At 37.2% G+C, this 22,436-nt stretch overlaps 1 long non-coding RNA gene across 1 annotated transcript; it reads left to right on the top strand.

The window, feature by feature from the left end:
* LOC110260457 lies at window positions 1,016-21,765 on the top strand. The gene is made up of 3 exons (XR_002343768.1): window positions 1,016-1,077; window positions 20,299-20,513; window positions 21,269-21,765. It is a non-coding gene; the product is annotated as an uncharacterized LOC110260457 (long non-coding RNA).

The following is a 22,436-nucleotide window of genomic DNA, read 5'->3' on the forward strand; positions in this document are numbered from 1 at the left end:
GAGGGGGCCATTAGGAACAATGGAAGAGCTATTTCCTGAACCTGGGAGAGAAATACACCTACATGTCACAAGGGGTAGATTGTGGTGGCTGTGAGAATGTGCCTTGCAAAACTCCAACTTCTGGGAACTTAACTGACCTAGCTGTTGCATTTTGATACCCATGTCTGTCCTTGCCCACACTTAACCAGAGACTTCTCACAGTCAGTGTCTGAGTGCACCTGTAATACTAAGGCAGCCCATTTCTAAGAGATATGGGATTACTTTGACAGCTGACTTTGGCTACAGACACATCTGGAAGCCTGACTGAACCCTTTTTTGATGTCATGACCATCTAAGATGCTTTTTCCCATTACTCCTTTCCCTCTTCCTTCAATCAGGGTCCGACGTACATCATACTCTGGTATGTCTTCCAGCCTTCTCTAGACCGTTCCTCATTCTCCCCCACAGGTGTTTCCCCTAGAAAAATAATGACTTGCTTATTCCCATCTTGGCATCTACTTTTTTCAGGACTTGGAGGAACACACTATCCTTAAGTGGAGAGGTGTTTTCCACCATTGGTTTTTGGGTGAGAGTAATTTGGTTTTTTGTCATGGATGTCCAAATTAGGGAGAGCTACATTTAGGTCTGCTATGGACTGTCCCACATTATCCCTAACTTTAAAAACTATGATGTATCACCCAAAGAATGTGGATTTAGGGCTTGATGCCATGTTGGATGGGACTTCTGTTTTATTGCCTTCATTTAGAGGGTAAGTGTGTTTGTGTCCAGAAAAGAGAAATCAGCCAAAGATTTCATTATTTGATGTAAGAGTTGTGGTGATCATCAAAGCTCCTCACTAATTATTTCCGATCTTTAACTTCTAAGAATATGCTAGATACTATTTCCTGACCCTCTTATAATTGGGTGTGACAGAGTGACCAGACCTGGCTAATGAGTTCTAAGTGGAAGTGACATTTGTGAATTTCTAGGCCAGCATATTTAATTGCCAGATCTACTTTTTTCTTCTAAACGGTAGCAGGAGTGTTCCCTCAGCCTGGGTTCTGAAGGAAGGACATTATCAGAGAAAGGAGTCAGCAGGTAAGACACAAAAAATATCCTGCATGAGTGAGAAATAAATCTTATTTAAGTCACAAGAAATTTATTACCTGAGCATAACTCAGCCCAGAATTTCTCAAACTAAATGTGCATCAGAATCACTTAGAATATTTGTCAAAACACAGATTCGGGGGCCTGAGCTTTTGAATTTCTGATTCCGTAGGCTCTGGCCTGGGACCCAAGGATCTGCATCTCTAAGAAATTCCTGGGTGATGCTGATGCTACTGGGCCAATGACCACACTTTGAGAACCTGATCTGATGGATCATGACATACACAAGTATTAACCCAACATTTTTTGGCAGACTATTTAACTATGAGCCTGAAACAGTTTAAGGACAAGCATGATGGAGGTCACTTTTCTGCAGTGAGGATTGTATTCAGCTTCTAAATAATTGGAAAATTGCTTTTCCCATCAATGGAAGTGGGAAACAATCCCATATGTACTCTAGAGTGTGGACAACATATTGAGTCAGCAGTTAAGACATATTCTATGAAAGACAGGATACTTTAGGACCATGTGACTATATAAGAAAGCATTAGTAGCTGTATTGGTCAGCATTCAGAAAACAGAATTCTACTCTAGTTAAAGCAGGAAAGTATTTAGAACACGGTATTAAATAACTTATAAAAATATTAAGAATGGTGAAGAAATAAATTTTAGGGGTGGTGTCCATCCTGTTTATGAACATGACTCTACAAGTACCTTGTACTTAATATGTATTTTTTGACAGAATAATGACAAGAATTCATGACTTATAGCTTTTTATCACTGTGCTCATTATCAGAAAATATGTGTAGCTGAAGGTTGGGTATGACTGAAAACTGTTCAGCATGAAATTATTTTAATAGAAGGTTTACCCTTAAGTTCATTCTATATATGCACGGTTGATGGGCCCCACTTGGTGTTCAAGGTAAAATTTCTCAAAAGATGAGTTTAGAGGTTCTATGGGTGATTTTATAGAAGGAATCATTCCTAGCCTGAACTGAAGTCATCCTTCAGAGAGTTACCAAATTAACCTTGTTTTAAAACTGGTGTATTTGTGTTCAGATAATTCTATTATATGTTAATGCATCTCAAAAAAGGTGATTCAGAAAATACAGAAAAACAGTCCTCTTTGTTTTCCTGGGGATGTGTGACACTGTAAACATAAAAAACATGAAGATCCTAAAAATTAAATGGAAGTAAAGAACTAATGAAATATTAGAAAAAGAGATTTGAATTCCCCTTGTGGTACAGCGGAAACGAATCCGACTAGGAACCACGAGGTTGCAGGTTTGATCCCTGGCCTCTCTCAGTGGGTTAAGGATCTGGCATTGCCATGAGCTGTGGTGTAGTTCACAGACGCAGCTCATATCTGGCATTGCTGTGGCTGTGGTGTAGGTCTGTGGAAAGTAACATAATGTCTTTTCTATCAGAGGAAATCTTGGTTACTCCACTTTGCTCAGGTTTTGCCTTCCTGTGAACCCCACCCCTCCCCTTTCCCTCTTTTCCCAGTAACAATTTGTTTCAAATTAGCCAACCAGGAAGAATGTGTGCCCTGACCTGACCAATGGGAAGGGTACAGGAAACTCACCTGCATTAGGGATAAATAGGGGAGGGTCCTTTGTTTGTGGGCACACTTTTTGGAGTACCTGAGCCCTTCTGCAGAAGTAAAGAGCCTTGTTGAGATCTCCCCGTGTTAATGTGACTCACCTTTCCACACTGACGATCTGAGCCATGTCTCCGACAGGTCGGCAGCAACAGCTCTGATTCGACCCCTAGCCTGGGAACCTCTATGTGCCGTGGGTGCAGCCCTAAAAAGACAATAAATTAATAAAATAAAACCAAGAAAAAGAGGTTTACAATTATAATTTTTAATAATGATTTTTTTTTTTCTGTTATGGGAACTGAGCTTGTTTAGCTGAATCTATTTTGTCCCTCTGTACTTTATCAAATAAAGCTTCATGTATAGAAAAGCAAAGTCAAATTGAAGCTTGCATTCAGGAGAAAACAATTATGTTTGTAGCTGAAAATTACTATAATGATTTTTTTAATCTAGCAACCAGATATTTGAAACCTGAATGATTAAAGGAGAAGGAGTTAAAGAAAGGTCATTGCTCTTAGGTCCATTTTTAAGCAGCAGTAGACAAAGAGATATAGGAAAGCATACGTTTTCTTAATCTTCTTTGTTTATGTGAGTAAACCTGTTCATGAAAATGTCACATACTACCAAGCACTGTTCTTATATTATATCAGGCAGCATTCAGTACACATAATGCCAGCTCCCTTCCATTCTCTGTTAACATCAGTAGAGCATAAATTGGTAATTGTGTGGTAACTATGCAATTAACTCATGTCACCACTGTACCTTTTCATTAGCGTCACCAAGAGTAGTATTACCCTCTCAGTGACCTCAGAGAAAGTGATAACATCCTTAGCTGTTAAAGTGAAAAAAAAAAAATTAAGTGAGTTTAGGGTTGTGAAGGGTGATGGAGTGACAGCCTTGGAGACTGGAGCCCTTTTTATCTATCGCAGGGCACAAATAGTGCAAATGCAAACCACTCTAAGCAGCCTCATTAGTACCTCTCACCTCTTTTCTCTAGGAACAGAAGGTTTCTTACTTATTCTTTTACTTGCAAAGTTACCTATTGTGTTCATGATTTTTCCCATGAAAGGTAATGGCTGTGAGAGCCCTCCCAGAGTCAGGGGTTCATTTGCTCCACTTCCAGACAGGACTCATGCTAATAAGTACATATGGTGTATCTGTTCTTAAAACACAACTTTGGAAATCCTTATCACTGATTTTCATTTGTTAAATGTGTAGCTGGGGTACAAACAAAAACTTATAAATGTTCAATCACTTTTACAGAAAATTCATTTTTATATTAAAATTGGCCAGGTTTTTGATATTAAGTTTTATGTTCTTGCTGAAAATTAAATTGAGAATGGATTGATATATACTCAGTAGGGTAGCCTTTCTTGAACTATGAGACATTGGAGGAGGAAAGTTAAACTGGAGGGTGGTGGGTATCTTACTGGTCAAAAGCATGGAATTGAGAATCAGATCCACTTGGACTTGGGTCCAGGTGCCAGCATCACTTCCATGAGGCCACAGAAGAATGAATGCTGAGGTATTAGGAAATGCTTCCTTGAAGAAATGCTTTTTTCAAAATCCGTGATGTGAAAGAGAATTAGAATTAGATCTAGGCACAGGGAAGAACATTCTAGGCAGAGAAACTAAGAAGCTGGCATGTGAAACAGCCCCATTATGAGAGAGTCCAACACACCCACGGGTTCCAAACATGCATGTTTTGTGTGTGTGTGTGTGTGTGTGTGTGTGTGAATGTTAGAGGAGAGGTAGGAAATGCAAGGTATGGTAAAGGATTTTAATAAAACATGTGCTTTCGAAAAACTACACTGGTTTCAGCATAGATAATCAGATAAGAATCCATGTGTGTTGGGGGGGTAGTCAGTTAAAAGGCTATTACAAGATTTTAGGTAAGAAATAAAGGCAGTCTTCATTAGAGTGCTGGGAGTGAAGAGGGAAAGATGGGTACAGATTCAAGAGCTGGATCATGAATGATTTCCAGAGTTTGGCTTGTAGAACTGGATGGTTACTTACATGGAGGACCCCTAAAAATAAATAAATAAATTGGTTTATGTGAGAAGACCTGAGATTTCTCCAGGTAACCTTGAGATCTCTGAGTAGATCATGAGTCCACGTATCTTGTATCCACTTTTGTTCCTTCCTATCCATTTTCCATGGTGAATCACAGAGCCAGATATCTCACAAAACCCTAAATTTGATTATAACACTTCTCCTGCTAAAATCCTTAAATGATTTATCATTGCATTTAAAGAGTTAACAATGTAAAAAGCTTGTTTGATCAGGTCCCTGCTTCTTCTTTTGGTATTATATTATGCCACTCTTCCTCTTGTTCATTGTACATCCTTTACATTGGCCTTCTATTGAAACCATGCTATAGTAGCAAGGTCCTTAACCTGCTGATCCACCAGGGAACTCCCTTTTAGTTTCTTGAAAACATCTTGCTCTACAGACTACATGCTCAACAATCCTCACATATTTATCGTCTACCTATTCTTTTTTTTTTTTTTTTTTGTCTTTTTGCCATTTCTTTGGCCCCTCCCGTGGCATATGGAGGTTCCCAGGCTAGGGGTCTAATCAGAGCTGTAGCTGCCAGCCTACGCCAGAGCCACAACAATGTGGGATCCGAGCCGCGTCTGCAACCTACACCACAGCTCACAGCAATGCCGGATCGTTAACCCACTGAGCAAGGGCAGGGACCAAACCCGCAACCTCATGGTTCCTAGTCGGATTCGTTAACCACTGCGCCACGACGGGAACTCCTACCTTCTACCTATTCTTTGGTTATCAGTTCAAATTTCATCCAGGACATCTTTCCTGCTACACATTCTCATGATCCTTATAATTTTCTTTTACAGCATTATTGTTGGTAAATTTGTAATTGTGAGATTGTTCACCTTCAGAGTCTTTATGGAAGCTTATATTTGGGTTGGTAGGATACATTGGTTTATTTGGATGCTCTAGTAGACAGAAGAGTGGCCTCCACCGCCCCAGTGATTTTCATGTCCTAATCTGAAAACTATTAGTATGTTATTTTGTGTGGCAAAAGCAACTGCATAGATTTGATTAAGCCAAGGACTCTGGGATGGCAAAATTATTCTGGATAATTACGGGAGTGACCCCACCGAATGTCGCAGCTTCTAAAAGTGGACAACCTCTATGATCAGAGGAAGAGATGTGGGGACAGAAGCAGAGTGAAAGAGAAGGTGCATCACTGATGGAGGAAGAGGGACAGAAGCTATATAAGCTATATAAGTGGCCTCTAAAATCTGGAAAAGGCAAGAAAATCGACTCTTCTCTAGAGCCTCCAGAAGAGAATGCAGCCCTATTATATCTTGATTTTAGCCCAGTGAGACCTGTGTTACACTGCTGACCTATTGAACTATAAGAAAATAAATTTGTGGAGTTCCCGTCGTGGCGCAGTGGTTAACGAATCCGACTAAGAACCATGAGGTTGCGGGTTCGGTCCCTGACCTTGCTCAGTGGGTTAACGATCCGGCGTTGCCGTGAGCTGTGGTGTAGGTTGCAGACGCGGCTCGGATCCCGCGTTGCTGTGGCTCTGGCATAGGCCGGTGGCTACAGCTCCGATTCAGCCCCTAGCCTGGGAACCTCCATATGCCGCGAGAGCGGCCCAAGAAATAGCAACAACAACAACAACAAAAGACAAAAAAAAGACCAAAAAAAAAAAAAAAAAAAAAAAAAAAGAAAATAAATTTGTGTTGTTTCAAGCCAGTGTTTGTGGTAATTTGTTATAGAAGGAATAGAAAATTAATAGATACAATGATGAATTTTGTTTGTACTACAACTAATTCAAAAAATATTTCTAATGTCTATTTCTAATTTTCCATAGATTATTAATTTAGGAATTACACTGTTAATTTTTTTTTTTTTTTAGGGCCGCACTTCAGGCATATAGAAGTTCCCAGGTTAAGGGTGAAATAGGAGCTGCAGGGCTGGCCGACACCACAACCACAGCAACTTGGGATCCGTGTCTGCAACCTACACCATAGCTCACAGCAATGCTGGATCCTTAACCCGCTGAGTGAGCTCAGGGATCAAACCCCCATCTTCCTGGATCCTAGTTGGGTTCATTAACCACTGAGCCAGGAAGGGAACTCCCGGCATTGTTAAATTATAATGAAATTAATCTCATGAAAATGTAGTATTTTTAATTTTCAATATAAAAATGATCTTCGATTTTGATCTTCTTAATTGAATTCACAGCAGCATTTATAATAATATCAAACATTTAACTTCAGAAAAAATAAACTTGCAAGGCTTTATATTGACTCCATAAATAGAATGAATAAATTATTGCATTATTAAAATTAGCTTATATGATTACATCTTTTAGTTATGATATAAAACTGGCCTCATTTAGAGTTCCCTTTGTGGTGCAGTGGAAACGAATCCCACTAGGAACCATTAGGTTGTGGGTTCGATCCCTGGCCTCACTCAGTAGGCTAAGGATCTGGCGTTGCCTTGAGCTGTGGTGTAGGTCACAGACACGGCTCAGGTCTCACGTTGCTGAGGCTCTGGCGTAGGCCAGCAGCTGTAGCTCCCCTTAGACCCCTAGCCTGAGAACTTTCATATGCTGCAGGTACTGCCCTAAAAAGGCAAAAAATAAATAAATAAATAAATAAAACTGGCCTCATTTAACTCTATAAACATCTTCTTTTGCTAATAGAACCAATATATTAACAGCAATCATGTATAGTTCTCCAAGAAATCATGGAATTGAAATGGGTAAAAGTAATTCAGAAGTACAGTTATTTGATGTATGTGAAAAGTCATGCATCACAATGTGATAGTACATGTACCTTCGGCAGCCACACTTATTCTGTCTTCGTGAGCACAATGTTTGAAAACTCACTGTTGCTTTTTTGAAATAGTTGTTGATGCCTCATCATCAGATCTATTTCTTCTGTCTTTTATGTAGTCAATGATATCACTGTAGCCTCATACTAGATGGTAAGGTCAGCACATGTTTTGAACCAGTTACATATTCATTATCAACTCTCTTGAGAAACAAATTTCAGTAATAAATGTTTATAAAATTGGTTTTTTTTTGTTTTTTGTTTTTTTTTTTTGCTTTCTTATTACCAAAAATGTTTATTACCAAAAAAAAAGCAGTGTATTTTATGACATGTTTGTGCACATTCTATTTTACATTACATGCAGGTATAACCTATAAATTCCTGTGATTGCCAGCTGGCCCCAGGGACTAGTATCCTTTAGAATAACTGGCTGGAATATCAAGTGGCCATCAGCCTCCCCATTAAAACCAGAAGGAATTAATTGTCCCTAGCCACTTTTGTCTATTTATGTCTTGTATAAATATTACACTCAAAATTTCCCTGGGGAGTTCCCATCATGGCTCAGTGGTAAGGAACCCAACTAGTGTAGATGAAGACGCTGGTTTGATCCCTGGCCTCGCTCAGTGGGTTAAGGATCTGGTGTTGCTGTGAGCTGTGGTATAGGTCACAGACGTGGCTCAGCTCTGGCATTGCTGTGGTTGTGGTGCAGGCTGCCAGCTACAGCTCGAATTTGACCCCTAGCTTGGGAACTTCCATTTGCCATGAGGTTGGGACTAAAAAAAAAAAAAAATATATATATATATATATTCCCTGGGCCTGTCCTTTGACCAAGTTGTGTAACTATTTTCTTTAGGATGAATTTTTGAGGAGACTTTGTCCTTCAAAACTTAGAAATTTTGTTATGAAATGAGCTAGGCACACCTCTTCCTCAATACCTAGTTCCTCCCATCAGCATTTCTAACCCTGATACTGCTTCCTCTTGACAACAGTCTACACAGGCCTGGGTGCATCTGCTTTCACAATCTGAGGGCTTAGGTCTTTGCTCTGAAACCTCTGCTGTCTGCTTTTCCTCAACTCCTTGTGTTCCTAAGTCATTTTCCAGAATAAAAGAAACTTCTGAAATGTAGCAAAGTTTAAAACCTGGAGTAACTGCCATGATTATCTGTTCTCTTGAAATAAATGTGCTTTTCAAATGCATCAAAGATGACTCTGAGTCCAAAAAAAAAAAAAAAAAAGCACAAAAAATGCAAAAAACAGCTGGACCAGAAATGGATGTTTATATTTTAGCACTAAACTGAAGGTCTATTTGACTGGCCAATTTTCATGACAGAAAGTTAACCTTTCTCCATTCCAAGTAATTTTCATTGATTCAGGATCTCTTTCCACTCTACCTTCAACTCATCAAAATTCTCAGTGGCTTTCTTAGTGCCAAACTCTGAGCAGTAAAGGGTTTGTAGTGTTCATCTCTGTCCCTGTTGGCATCTCCTGAGATGTACATGGTGCTGGAAGATTCCTGGTCCTTGGTCCATCCAGTTGTCACTGCACTGTTCCTTGATCAACCTCTCAGCTACTTCCACACTTCCGCTCTGGGGCACAGGGTCCATCTCGCTCTTGCTCTGTGCCACTCTGTGAGGCTGACACAGTCCCAAATGCATGCTCACACTAGACCTTTTCTTCTGCCTCTACTCCCTACTGCCATGGGGATTTGGGGGCTTTAACATAAGCCTGATAACAATCAGATGTGTCCAGTCACTACATCCCACCCAAAGTACTTTGTGGTCAAAATAGTACAAAGGGAGAATCAGCCACTAACAGAGACTATGCTTGAGCCTCAAGAAGAACCATACTTCTCAAGTCAGAAATCAGACTAAAGGTCACTGCATTTCAATAAAAGGAACCGCTAAATAGCTACATGCCTTTATTTTTAGTAAAATAAACATTTTCTGTGCTGGAATTTTAGTTAAGGCCAAGTTTGCTCTCTCATCACTATTGATGTGTTTTGTGTTCTTGCTTCTCTATATTTAGAATCAGAGATTATATTTTGCTTACTTGGTTTATTTGATTTTTTTCAGAAGTGTTTTCTGGACAAAAAAGTTATGTGGTCTGAATTTGAAAATATTATTAAATGTAGAAGAAAGAGATGCATGGTAGTTAATGAGAAATGGACTTGCTCAATTTAGTCACAAGATATTAGTTTATCCAGTGCATTAGCAAGGCCACATTAGTAGGGTAGAGCTCTTGTGAAAAAGAAAACATGTGCCCTCATCTTCGCCTTAGTACAGGCAGACCAGCTAAAACCTCTTTACATACAGCTGATGTCTGGGTTCCATCTCCACTATGTGCCACTGCCCCAATCACTGGGGCCAGCTCTCCTGACCTCACAACTTTCATGAACCCTGAAACTAAATTTAATTGAGAAAAGGCCCTCAACACAGAAGTTTCCTCAGAGAAATATATAGATTCTTTGTTCTATTTCAGGTAAGGCCGGCAAAGTAGACTTTGTTGTATTTTGAATGAATCATTTGATTTTCAATTATTTATATCCTGTCATTTTCTTCAGAGAATTTAAGATAAAATCCAAGTCCTAAATTGCTGTTCCATCCTGAATGGGTAGGAAGAGAACTATCTGGTCCCCTTGTCTTGAAGATACAATCATAGAAGCCAGCAGAGCTTCCATCCTTTCCTCCCCATGATGATATACCCCTTGTGGCATAAATTCATGGTCTATGGAGGAGTCAGAGTTCTGACTTTAGTCCTCTTCCTTTCCAGACCTCAAGGAAGATGGTAAAGACCTGGCATCTGTAACAGTAAATATAAGAATGTATATTTGGTAGACATGATGCTTTTTTCTTAAACAACCTTCAAAGCAGGAACAAGATATATCCTGCTGGGAGTTCCTAACCTTCCATTCTGATTTTTTTTTTTCTGTCTTTTTGCCTTTTTTCTTGAGCCGCTCCCATGGCATATGGAGGTTCCCAGGCTAAGGGTCTAATGGGAGCTGTAGCCACCGGCTTTCACCAGAGCCACAGCAATGTGGGATCCGAGCCACGTCTGCAACCTATACTACAGCTCACGGCAGTGCTGGATCCTTAACCCACTGAACAAGGCCAGGGATCGAACCCGCAACCTCATGGCTCCTAGTTGGATTCGTTAATCATTGAGCCCACCACGGGAACTCCTCTTCTATTCTGATTCTTTACTGTCCACAAATATTAGCTGACTATGGGTTCAGAACTATGATTAGAATTACATAGATGTAAAAAGCAGAAGGCATACCACTTTCCATAAAAAAATCTAGAACCTAATTGAGGCAGTTGACACATATTTTTATGAAAATAAAATGATCATATAAATGATTTCAAATAAATGATCAGATTTCTACTTTGTGGTGAAAAACAAGTAAGCAGAGTAGGATCGGTGAAAGAACACATTGAAGAAGACTGGAATTCCACAGAGAACCAAGAGAGGGGTATAAATTACTCCTGGGCATAAGATTTAGGGAGACAGGAGTTCCCGTTGTGGTGCAGTGGTTAACAGATCCGAGTAGGAACCATGAGGTTGCGGGTTCGGTCCCTGCCCTGGGTTAACGATCCGGCGTTGCCGTGAGCTGTGGTGTAGGTTGCAGATCCCGCGTTGTTGTGGCTCTGGCGTAGGCTGGTGGCTACAGCTCCGATTAGACCCCTAGCCTGGGAACCTCCATATGCCACAGAAGCAGCCCAAAGAAATAGCAAAAAGACAAAAAAAAAAAAAAAAAAAGATTTAGGGAGACAGATAAAAGAGGTTGTTTCAACTCTACCACTAACATTTGCCTATTCTTTGTCACCAATTGATATAAATCTTTAACTCTTTCAATTTAATATCTTTTTTTTTTTTTTTTGTCTTTTTGCCATTTCTTGGGCCGCTCTCACAGCATATGGAGGTTCTCAGTCCAGGGGTCCAATTGGCGCTGTAGCCACTGGCCTATACCAGAGCCACAGCAACACCAGATCCGAGCCACATCTGCAACCTATACCACAGCTCACGGCAACACCGGATCCTTAACCCACTGAGCAAGGGCAGGGATCGAACCCGCAACCTCATGTTGCGGGTTCATTAACCTCAGTCGGATTCATTAACTACTGCGCCATGACGGGAACTCCTCAATTTAATATCTTTACATCACACGTTAAGCATCTTAACTTCTTCTGATAATAAATACTCTATTTATTCCACCAATGTTTAAGAAATAGGTAAACAATATCACTTTAATTCAGCCCAAACATAACTACAAAACCAAACAAAAATTTTCTGATGAACGTATTTTAAATTCAGTAGCTTCAGCCAATAAATTTAAATCAACACATATTTCTTATCATCAGAAGACCTCTGAAAGCACTTTTTCTGTTCAGAGGGGAATATAGGGAAAAAAGACACTAAAGGATACCATAAGTCCTAATTTTCAGGCACTTAGTTCCAGAACTTTGGGATTCTGATAGGTCATAAAAGATTGCCAAAGTACTCTGTCCCAACCTATCTCATTCTACAGCCAAAGAGGAGAATATATCTCAGGCTAAGCTAATGATAGTTTTATATCCTCTTGGTCATGGTATCCAAGAGGTGGATATGTGATCCAAACCAGAACAATCAGGGTCTTTCCTTGATTTCCAAATTGGAGTGAAAAATAGCTCTTTCTTCTAGAATCATAAGCTGTTAAGATATAAACCCAAACAATTTCTCATTACACAGGTCTGGAAAGAAAGAGAATTAAAGTCAGAGCCCTGACTCCTCCATAGACCATGAATTTATGCCACAACGGGTATATCATGCAAAAACAGAAGTCTAGAATAGTGATGGTTGTGGGTGGGTGAAGAGAGAAAGCTGGAGAGAAAAATTAAGAGTGCTGATATTGTTTGATTTCTCAACTCATTCAGCTTCTGTCTGAAAAGTGTCTCCACTCCTATCTTTGTATGGTTTAGTTACAGAAGCTGATACATTTACCTTTATATGTAACTGTTTTGAGTTTGATTTCTGTTACTTGCAGCTGAAAGTTTCATAACATATGATTCAAGATGTGTGAAAGAGTTACAGAACAAGATAACACACATAATGAAAATTATGTAATTAAAATTCAATAAAAGTTTATAAAATGGGGGTTATGTGTGGCCCAGAATCATGAAAGAAGGAATCATGGAATAATAAATCTTGATCAGATATGGAAATATGCTATTGTTGGCTAAAGAGGTGAAAAAAATGTTCTCTTTGCTTATATAAATATCTGTAGAAAGACATGGAGGAGTTCCTATTGTGGCTCACTGCGTTAAGAACTTGACATTGTCTCCGTGAGGATGCAGGTTTGATCCCTGGCCTTGCTCATTGGGTTAAAAGATCCAGCATTGCTGAAAGCTTCTGTGTAGGCCACAGATGTGGCTTGGATCCAGTGTTACTATGTCTGTGTCCTAGGCCAGCAGCTGTGGCTCTGATTCGACCCCTAGCCTGGGAACTTCCATACGTTGCAGGTGTGGCCATTTAAAAAAAAAGGGGGGAGAAAAAGAAAAAAAGAAATAGAATGGGAATGCAGTGGTAGACAAGAAGTAGGAGGAAGAAAGACTCTGAAATACATACACAGATTTCAACTATACACAATCTTTGAAAAGCATTACTTTATTTTGTCAAATTATCTGAAAATTCATTAATCTGAGTTTAATTTGCATGATAAATCTTTTTAAAAATATTAAGGCTTTCAGAAGGTTATTAGTCATGTACTATGTCATAAATTAATATGGATCAATATTACGTTGTCTAATACGGATGCAGATAATTGACATTCCTCTTAGGATGTAGAGCTATGTGAGAAATGACATAGCTTCCATGACAACAAGATAAACTCAGACAAAATAAAAATCATAATTTTCTATACAACTAGTGAAGAGAGGAGAAATGATATTTACTTACACAAATATTTTGGGAAAATAAAAAGAAAATCTGAGCATTTTACTGTGTATGTATCATACCTCAATAAAAATGTGTTTTGCTTATCAAGGCACTGTGAAGATAATTCAAACCAACAAGCTCACTGTGATAATAGATATTTGCAACACAATTCACAAACCTGCATAATATATAGATAATCCATATAAATCAATAGGAATTAAAGAGGCACTATACAAAAGAGAAAATGTAAATGGCCAACAAGCAAGTAAAAAAATGATCAACCCTATATGTGATCAAGGAAATATTAACTTTAACCATAGTGTTATGCTATTACATTACCTGCATTGAAAATTCTGACTATAACAAATTTTGGAGAGGGTTTGTAGCAAAGGGCATTCTCCAATTACTACATACTTGAGCGACTGCTTTAGAATTTCAAAGTTCAGACTTAAAGTGGAGTTGAAGATGCACAAAACTCACACAACAAAAAAATAAATGTCTTAATAGGCCTATATCTATCAAAGAAATTGAGTCAATAATTACTAACCTTCTAAAACAGAAAGCAACAAGACCAGATGGTTCAAATATATAAGGAAGAAATACTATAAATGCTCTATAATCTCTTTTAGAGGATAGAAGCAGAAGGAATAGTTCCTAACTCATTCTTTGAGGCAAGCATTATCCTAATACCAAAATCATCAGACAAATATACCATAAGAAAACTACAAATCAATGCCTCTCATGAATATAGATGTAAAAATCCTTAACAAAATATGAGCTAATTAAATTCATTGATGTATAAAATAACTATATACCATTACTCAGTAAGTTTTTTTTTGTCTCTTTAGGGCTGCACCCACAGCATATGGAGGTTTCAGGCTAGGAGCTGAATCGGAGCTCTATCTGCTGGCCTATGCAGGATCCAAGACACATCTGTGACCTACACCACAGCTCATGGCAATGCTGGATCCTTAACCCACTGAGCAAGGCCAGGGATCAAACCTGCATCCTCTTGGATGCTAATCAGATTAGTTTCTGCTGAGCCACAACAGGAACTTCTACCCAGCAAGATTTATCCCAAGCATGCAAGGCTAGTTCAACATTTAAAGAATCAACTAATGTAATCCATCACATCAACAGGATAAAGAAGAAAAATCCTTGACCATATGGATAAATGCAGAAAAAAACATTTGACATAATCTAATACCCATTCAGAATAAACACTTTCAGGAAACTAGGAATAGAGGGGGAACCTCCTCAACTTGATAAAGAATACCTACAAAAATCCTATAGCTAATAACATCATAGTTCATAATGACAAAGTGGAATTTTCCTGCTAAGATCAGGAACAAGGCAAGGATGTACTCTCAGACCACTCCTTTTCAACACTGTACTCTAAGTCCTAGCCGATACCCTAGGACAAGAAAGGAAATAAAAGGTATGCAGATTTGAAAGGAAGATATCAAAGTTTTTTTATGTACAGACGACATGATCATCAATGCAGAAAATCATAAGGAATTGGACAAAAAATAACAAGCACCTTCTGAAACTGATAAGCAAATATAAAAAAGCTACAGATAACAAGGTTAATGTACAAAAGTCAATTGCTTTCATATAATTCAGTCATGAACACATGCAATTTGAAATAAAAACATAATATCATTTATATTAGCATCTAAAAAGTGAAATACCTTGCAATGATAACTCTGATAGAAGAAACTAAATAAATGGAGAGTTATTCCATGTTCATGGATAGAAAGATTCAACACTCTCAAGATGTCAATTCTTACCAACTTGATCTAAAAATTCAATGAAATATCAATCAAAATGCCAGTCAATTATTTTGTGGCTATCAGCAAACTAATTCTAAAGTTTATAGGGAGAGGAAGAATAAACAACACAATACTAAAGAAGAAGAAGTCCAAAGTTGGAGGACTGGCATTACCTAACTTCAAAATGTATTATAAAGCCATAGTATCTAGATGGTGTGGTATTGGTGATAGAATAAACATATAGATCAATGGAACATAAGAGAGAGCTTAGAAACTGACCCACATACATATAGTTAACTGATCTTTGACAGAGAGGCAAAGGTAATACAATGGAGAATGACAGTCTTTTCAAAGACAAATGGTGTTGGAACAGCTGGACTTACACAGGCAAAAAAAATGAATCTAGACATACGCCTAACACAATTTTAAAAAATTAACTCAAAATGGATCATAGACCTAAATGTAAAATGTAAAACTATAAAACTCCTAGAAGATAACAAAAGTGAAAACTCAGACGATCTTGAATATGGTGATGACTTTTTACACCAAAAGCATGATTCATGAAAGAAATAATTGATAATCTTGACTTCACTGAAATTAAAAACTTTTGCTCTGTAAAAGTCACTGTCAAGAGAATGAAAAGAGAAGTCACAGATGGGAGAAGCTATTTGCAAAAGATATATCTGATAAAGGACTATTATCCAAAATATACCCCCCCCAAAATCTTAAAACTTAACAATAAGAAAATATACAACCCCCCCCAAAAAATGGGCCAAAAGGCCTTAACAGACACATTACTAAGGAAGACACACAGATAGTACACACACATGAAAAAGTGCTCCACATCATATGTGGTCAAGGAAATGAAAATTAAAACAATATCACTACCTACTCATTCAAATGGCCAAAATCCAAAATCCCTACAATACTAAATACTGACACAAATGTGGAGCAAAAAGAACTCTCATACATTGCTAGTGGAAATGCAAAATGACGCAGCCACTTTGGAAGATAGTTTGACAATATTTCAGATGATTAACCAAACTCTTACCTATGACCCGTCAATCACAGTCCTTAGTACTCACCCAAAGGAATTGAAACTTATGTCCACACAAAAACCTACACACAGGTATTTATGGCAGCTTTATTCATAAATACTTAACTTGAAAGCAACTAAGATGCCTTGAATTAGTAAGTTCAAAAATAAATAGGTGAATTCATTAATAAATTGTCTGTGGTACACTCAGACAATGGAATATTATTCAGCTTTCTTTTTCCTTTTTTTTTTTTTTTTTTTTTTTTTTTTAGGGTCACACCTGAGGGACATGGAAATTCTCAGGCTAGGTCAAACAGGACCTGCAGCTGCAGGCCTACACCACACCCACAGCAACATGGGATCTGAGCCACACTTGTGACTGACGCCATAGCTTGCAGTGACACCAGATCCTTACCCCACTGAGCAAGGCCAGGGACTGAACCTACATTCTCACAGACACTGTTGGGTTACTTGCTGAATCATAACAACAATTCCTGATTCAGCTCTTAAAAGTAATGAACTCTCAGGTCATGAAAGACATGGAAGAAACTTAAGTGCATATTACTACTTGAAAGAAGACAATCTGAAAAGCTATATACTATATGATTACAATTATATGACATTTCAGAAAATACAAAAGTGTGACGACATTCAAAAGATCAGTGGTTGCTAGCAGTAGAGAGTGGGGCTTGGGGTAGTGAAAATACTCAGTATGATATTATAATGATAGTTACATTTTTAAATATATTTGTAATGTGTAACACCAAGAGTGAACCCTAATGTAAACTATGGTCTTTGGATGACTACAATGTGTCAATGTAGACCCATTAACAGATATATCACTTTGGTGGGCGACACTGATGAGGGGGAGGTGATGCATGTGTGAGGGCAGAGGATAGATGAGAAATCTCAATACCTTCCTCTCCATTTTTCTGTGAATCTAAAATTGTAAATACCACATAAAATCCTTTAAAACACTGATGTTTCCATATTTTTTCTTGGCCTGATGAAAACAAAGCTACACTTAGAAGTCAAGAATTGAAGAAACTGGTCTTGATCATCTTAATTATATGTTACTTGTACCACAATGAATTTAAAAGTCATGAGTTTTAATGAGAATTTATTGTTCAGACAAGTATTACTAGATTGAAATGCTGGAGTTGAAAAACAGTGTTGATTGCTTTAAAGTATTCCTTGGTTTTCATATTGATTGTCTTACTTTTGGGGTTGGGGGGCATGTCTGCAGCATGTGGAAGTTTCTGCCAGGCTAGGGATCAAACCTGCACCACAGGCAGTGACCCAAGCTGCTATAGTTGATAATGCTGGATCCTAAACCCACTGTGCCACAAGAGAACTCACCAGATTGACTGCCTTGTAAACTTGCATTTTCTCCTGACTAAAATTTTATATATTGCTTCTAAAAAGTTTCATTTATTGAAAAATTAATGACAGGCTTACTTCAGAAATATTGTGGGTTGGGTTCCAGACCGCTGTAATAAAATGAATATTATAATAAATTGAGTCACACAAAATTTTTGATTTCTCAATGTATATAAAAGTTATGTGCATACTATATTGCAATCTGTTAAATGTGCAAGGGCCTTATATCTAAAAAAACCCCACACATACTTTAATTAACAAATACTTTATTGTTAAAGAATGTCAGAACTATTACAACAGTAAAATCAAAGATCACTGATCACAGGTTGCTGTAGCAAATATAACAATAATGAGAATGTTTGAAATATTGCAAGAACTGCCACAATGTGACACATGATGTGAGCAAATGATATTGGAATAACAGAATCAAAAGACTTGATTGATACAGGGTTGCCACAAACCTTCAATTTGTAAAAAGCTCAATAAAGCAAAGCATGATAAAATGAAGTATGCCTTTATTCATAAAATTGGCAATAAAATCCTAGGATTAAAAATATCACACATTTGGAAAATCACTGATAAGTAGGGTTTTTAACCTTGGTAATATGTGGAGATGAGCCTCCATATTTAAGTGAACATTACATTAAATCTCATATGCAATGATGCCATAAAAGTCTAGCAAAACACTCTGTTACCAATAAATTTCTGTGTTATGCAAATGCACTGCTAAACTCATATACTTGTCTTGTGAACAACCCTTACTTTTTAATATTGGGAAAATGGTTGGTTACCTTTAGGGGAAGCTAATACCACATGGGTTATTATTTAGCTTTTAATTTATTCTTACTTCTTTTCTTTTTTAAATATAGACATAGTAAAACATTCCTTTGGTAAATTTATACATTTGTTTTGTCTCTGCCTACAAAAACCTCACTAAGAATATGTGCAATATTTTCTTCATTTCATCAAGGCCATATTAAGTTATAAGTGTTTTTATTTCACTGCTTAGGAACAGCTACATGAAAAAGAAAGTCTCTTTTTCTAAAATACAAATTCAATACAAATATTTATAAAATTTTATGTAAATAATATGTCATGTGAAAGCAATGCATAGGCAGATTTTTCTGCAATTACCTTTTATTAGAACTACATATGATCGTTCTCTGATTTTTTTTTAATACTTTAGTAAGGTTCAACAGTGTTAACATATACTTATGTATTATTACTTAGGTTCTTTTTTATGGTGTTTATAAAACTAGGGCTATGCTTTTCATATTATTATGAAGCCTGGAATTTAATAATATAAATATATGTATATTGGTTGAAAGGATCTATATATAAATATGAGTAGTATATATGAGTATTTATAAAAAATATCATCAACAATTATCCAACAGTAAGTGCTTAGTCTATGTGGAACTTATATTTAAGGACAGCTATTACCTTAAAATGAACAATGACACAATTTACAATAAATAGCAAAGGACAATGATACATTTACTAGTGTCAGAATGGGAAAAGCTTTATCCTTTAAAGGAAAAATATAAAATAAGGTATAAATTCACAGGAAATTAGAGTGTTTTAGGTGATATTTCAAATTATACAAATATTAACTTATTTTAAAGAATGATTTATATTCTTTAATATACTAATGTACAAATAATAGTGATGGGAAGATTCAGATGCATTTCCCAAAGTAGCCACCAGATGGCTATATGAGTCCTTCCTTGATTTTGAAGTTTAGTGGGTTTTTTCCTTTCTATAAAACTAAAGATGTAAGCAATTCTTTACATATTCTTATGGAGTTCTGAAGTAACTGAAGTGGGATGATATAATGGATACAAATGCAATGACATGCACATGTAGTTTCTTCTGATTTTAGTGCAAGTGTTGAAGACATAAATTTTAGAGAATTATCAAATCACAGAACTTTAAATATTTAGCTCTCTTCTAGTTCTAAACCTTAATTTTTAAAGTTAAAAATTTGATATGCAAAATATTTGCATCTCTCTATCTTTTGGGCTTTATTTTCACTGGCAAAGTAAAGTCGAAGTGCATTATTCACACAATTCAAATGCAGGATTAGGGAAAGGACAACAAAATTACCTGTACAACTACTCTACAAATAAAAAAATAAGAGGTTTATTTATTTAATAATTCAGGAAGTTATATTTATCCAGTGCTGAAGTTTTCACTTTGCTTTCATTCTGTCAATGTAATTATAGGGAAAAATAGGCAAAATAGAAGGAAGTCTAAAGTATTTTTGTGATTATATCTTATCAGCATATTTTGCTCTGGATATAATTGTCTTAAAACTAATTATCATAAAAATAAATATGAGACTATAACTCTGTCAAGTATTAGTGTGTAATATAATCAATTTTAGAAGGCTTAGTATAATATACTTTAATGTAGCACAACTTTATTTTCCAAAAGTAACATTCATTTTGGTCTATTATTTCTGAACTATTTCCAAACCATTTTCATTAATTTGTTTTAGTTGTGGTTTTGAGTATATCTTGACATTTTTATAAAAATACATTTAAAATTTAGCATAATTGGCCTTTCTTCTTTTTGTGGGAGAGCAAAGTTGTGCTTGCATACAATTATGATATTTTTCTCAGAATGAACAAGTGCTTTGTTCCTCTGCAAGTGAGACTGTTTGCCTGGGAATATAAGCATTTTTTTTTTTTTTATCAGATCCGAGCCACAGTTGCAGCTACAGTGCAGCAATGCCGTATTTTTGACCCACTGTAACGGGCTGGGGATTGAACCTGCGTCCTAGCACTCCAGAGACATCGCTGATCCTTCTGCATCACCACAGGAACTCCTAGCCTGGAAATATTAATACTACCTTGCAACAGTCCCACAGCAAAGAGTGGAAACAGAGCTTGAGGGTGCCAAGGAATGTCTGGGTAATGCCACTTTAGCAGGCCAGAAGTTACAAACTACAACTCAGACATGTTAAAATATGATAGGATCTTTTTTCTTTTCTTTTTCTTTTCTTTTTTTTTTGTCTTTTTGCCTTTTCTAGGGCTGCTCCTGCAGCATATGGAGGTTCCCAGGCTAGAGGTCTAATCAGAGCTGCAGCTGCTGTCCTACACCAGAGCCACAGCAACGTGGGATCCAAGCCAAGTCTTCAACCTACACCACAGCTCATGGCAACGCCGGGTCCTTAACCCACTGAGCAAGACCAGGGGACGAACCCGCAACCTCATGGTTCCTAATTGGATTTGTTCACCACTGAGCCACAATGGGAACTCCTGATTTATTTTCTATATCTGATCTCATCTTGCTTTCAAGTTTCCTTTCTCACTGATTAAGAAGAGGAAACAGAGAAAAGCAAAAATCAAACTTTAATCTTGGTACTCCAATATTTATCCCTGGTGTTAGTGTCTTTTAGCTGGTCATTTCATATTTCTTCCCATATGGAAGAGTTTTCTCTTCCCCTTTTCTTTATCAAGATGGTCTAATATGATGAGGGCAAAGTATGCCTAACCTCCTGTTTAGGGAAGAAAGGTCTTCTGGTTGTTCTGCTGTTTTTTTTCAGTCCACATTGTCTCCATCGTGATGTCCCCGGGGCCTTCATGTCATAGGGTATCCTGCAATAGTGTTATTATAAAATCATGGTCCACCGGGCTTCTCATCATTTTTTTTATCCCCTCTCTAGGTCCTCAAGAATGTTTATTGTGTCACATAGATGATGAGGAACTGGCTGTACTGTGCTTTGGCTGAACCATGATGGTACAATGTATAGTCTCTTCTTAGCTCTCCAATCAAGAAGCTGGGCACAAAAACAGTCTTTGCTTTTAGTTTCCCCATCACTTTCCTTGTGTTTTAGTATCTCTCTTCAAAGCATTCTATCTCTTCTTTGGGGTGGATTTGAGTGGTTGAGTTAAGGAAAAGCTGCTTTTGCAGCTTTCTCCTTTTGCATCATGATGTTATCCACCCAATTCTTTCCAACTCAGTTCCAAGACTGAAGGATTATCCTTTCTCTCCAAATTGCATGGACTTCCTACATTTTTCCATCCTCTCTTCTATGGTTTTTGTAGGAAAACCCTAAGCTCAGACTCTCAAGCTCTGTGCTGCCTTTGCAATGGGAAAATTTGTGAACTGAAAAAAAAGACATTTTTAAAAAAAGATTTTCTCTTTCAATAAAGCCTAATGTTCAAACCTTTCATAGTTGGTGAAAGTATATTAGAAAAGTTTGATGCTTAAAATTGAAGAATAACCACTTCATTTTAGGCTCTGTTCACCTTACCTCTGTGAAATAAGGAATTAAAGAATTATGTAGGTGGAAACACATGGCAAATCAGAATCTGTAATGGAAAAAGACACTGATTTAATATATCACTTGAATGTCACTGTTTCATTATTAAGTCTAAGTAGAAAAAATTATCATGCTTAGCCACTGTGTTCCTGATATTGCTCCATAATTCTCAGCAAAACAATACTAATGGGGCATAAAATTCATATTTTATTGCCACTGTATTTTGTTGCCCATCCATCTGGCAGGTCATGAAAAATAAGTCTGTCTCATGTACACTCATTCATTCATTCATTCACTGAGTACCAGATGAATATGAAAAAGAACTACAACAAAAATAAAAATAGCAACACAACCCCAATTTTAGTCAAAATATAGTCCCTCTGATCCCACTGTAGTATTTAAAGACATCTTTAAGGGCAAAATCAGGGCATCAGTTTATTGGTTAATTTTTTTCAGTTAACTTGAGAGAATCCTCTGGGAAAGAAATTGGTTCTGTCGCACTTGTTATTACTTTTATAATCAGGAAAAAGAGTATCATAAAAAGACATGATTTTGACCTCACCCTGGC

Source organism: Sus scrofa, chromosome 4 (assembly GCF_000003025.6).
Source record: "Sus scrofa isolate TJ Tabasco breed Duroc chromosome 4, Sscrofa11.1, whole genome shotgun sequence".
Lineage (NCBI taxonomy): Eukaryota > Metazoa > Chordata > Mammalia > Artiodactyla > Suidae > Sus > Sus scrofa.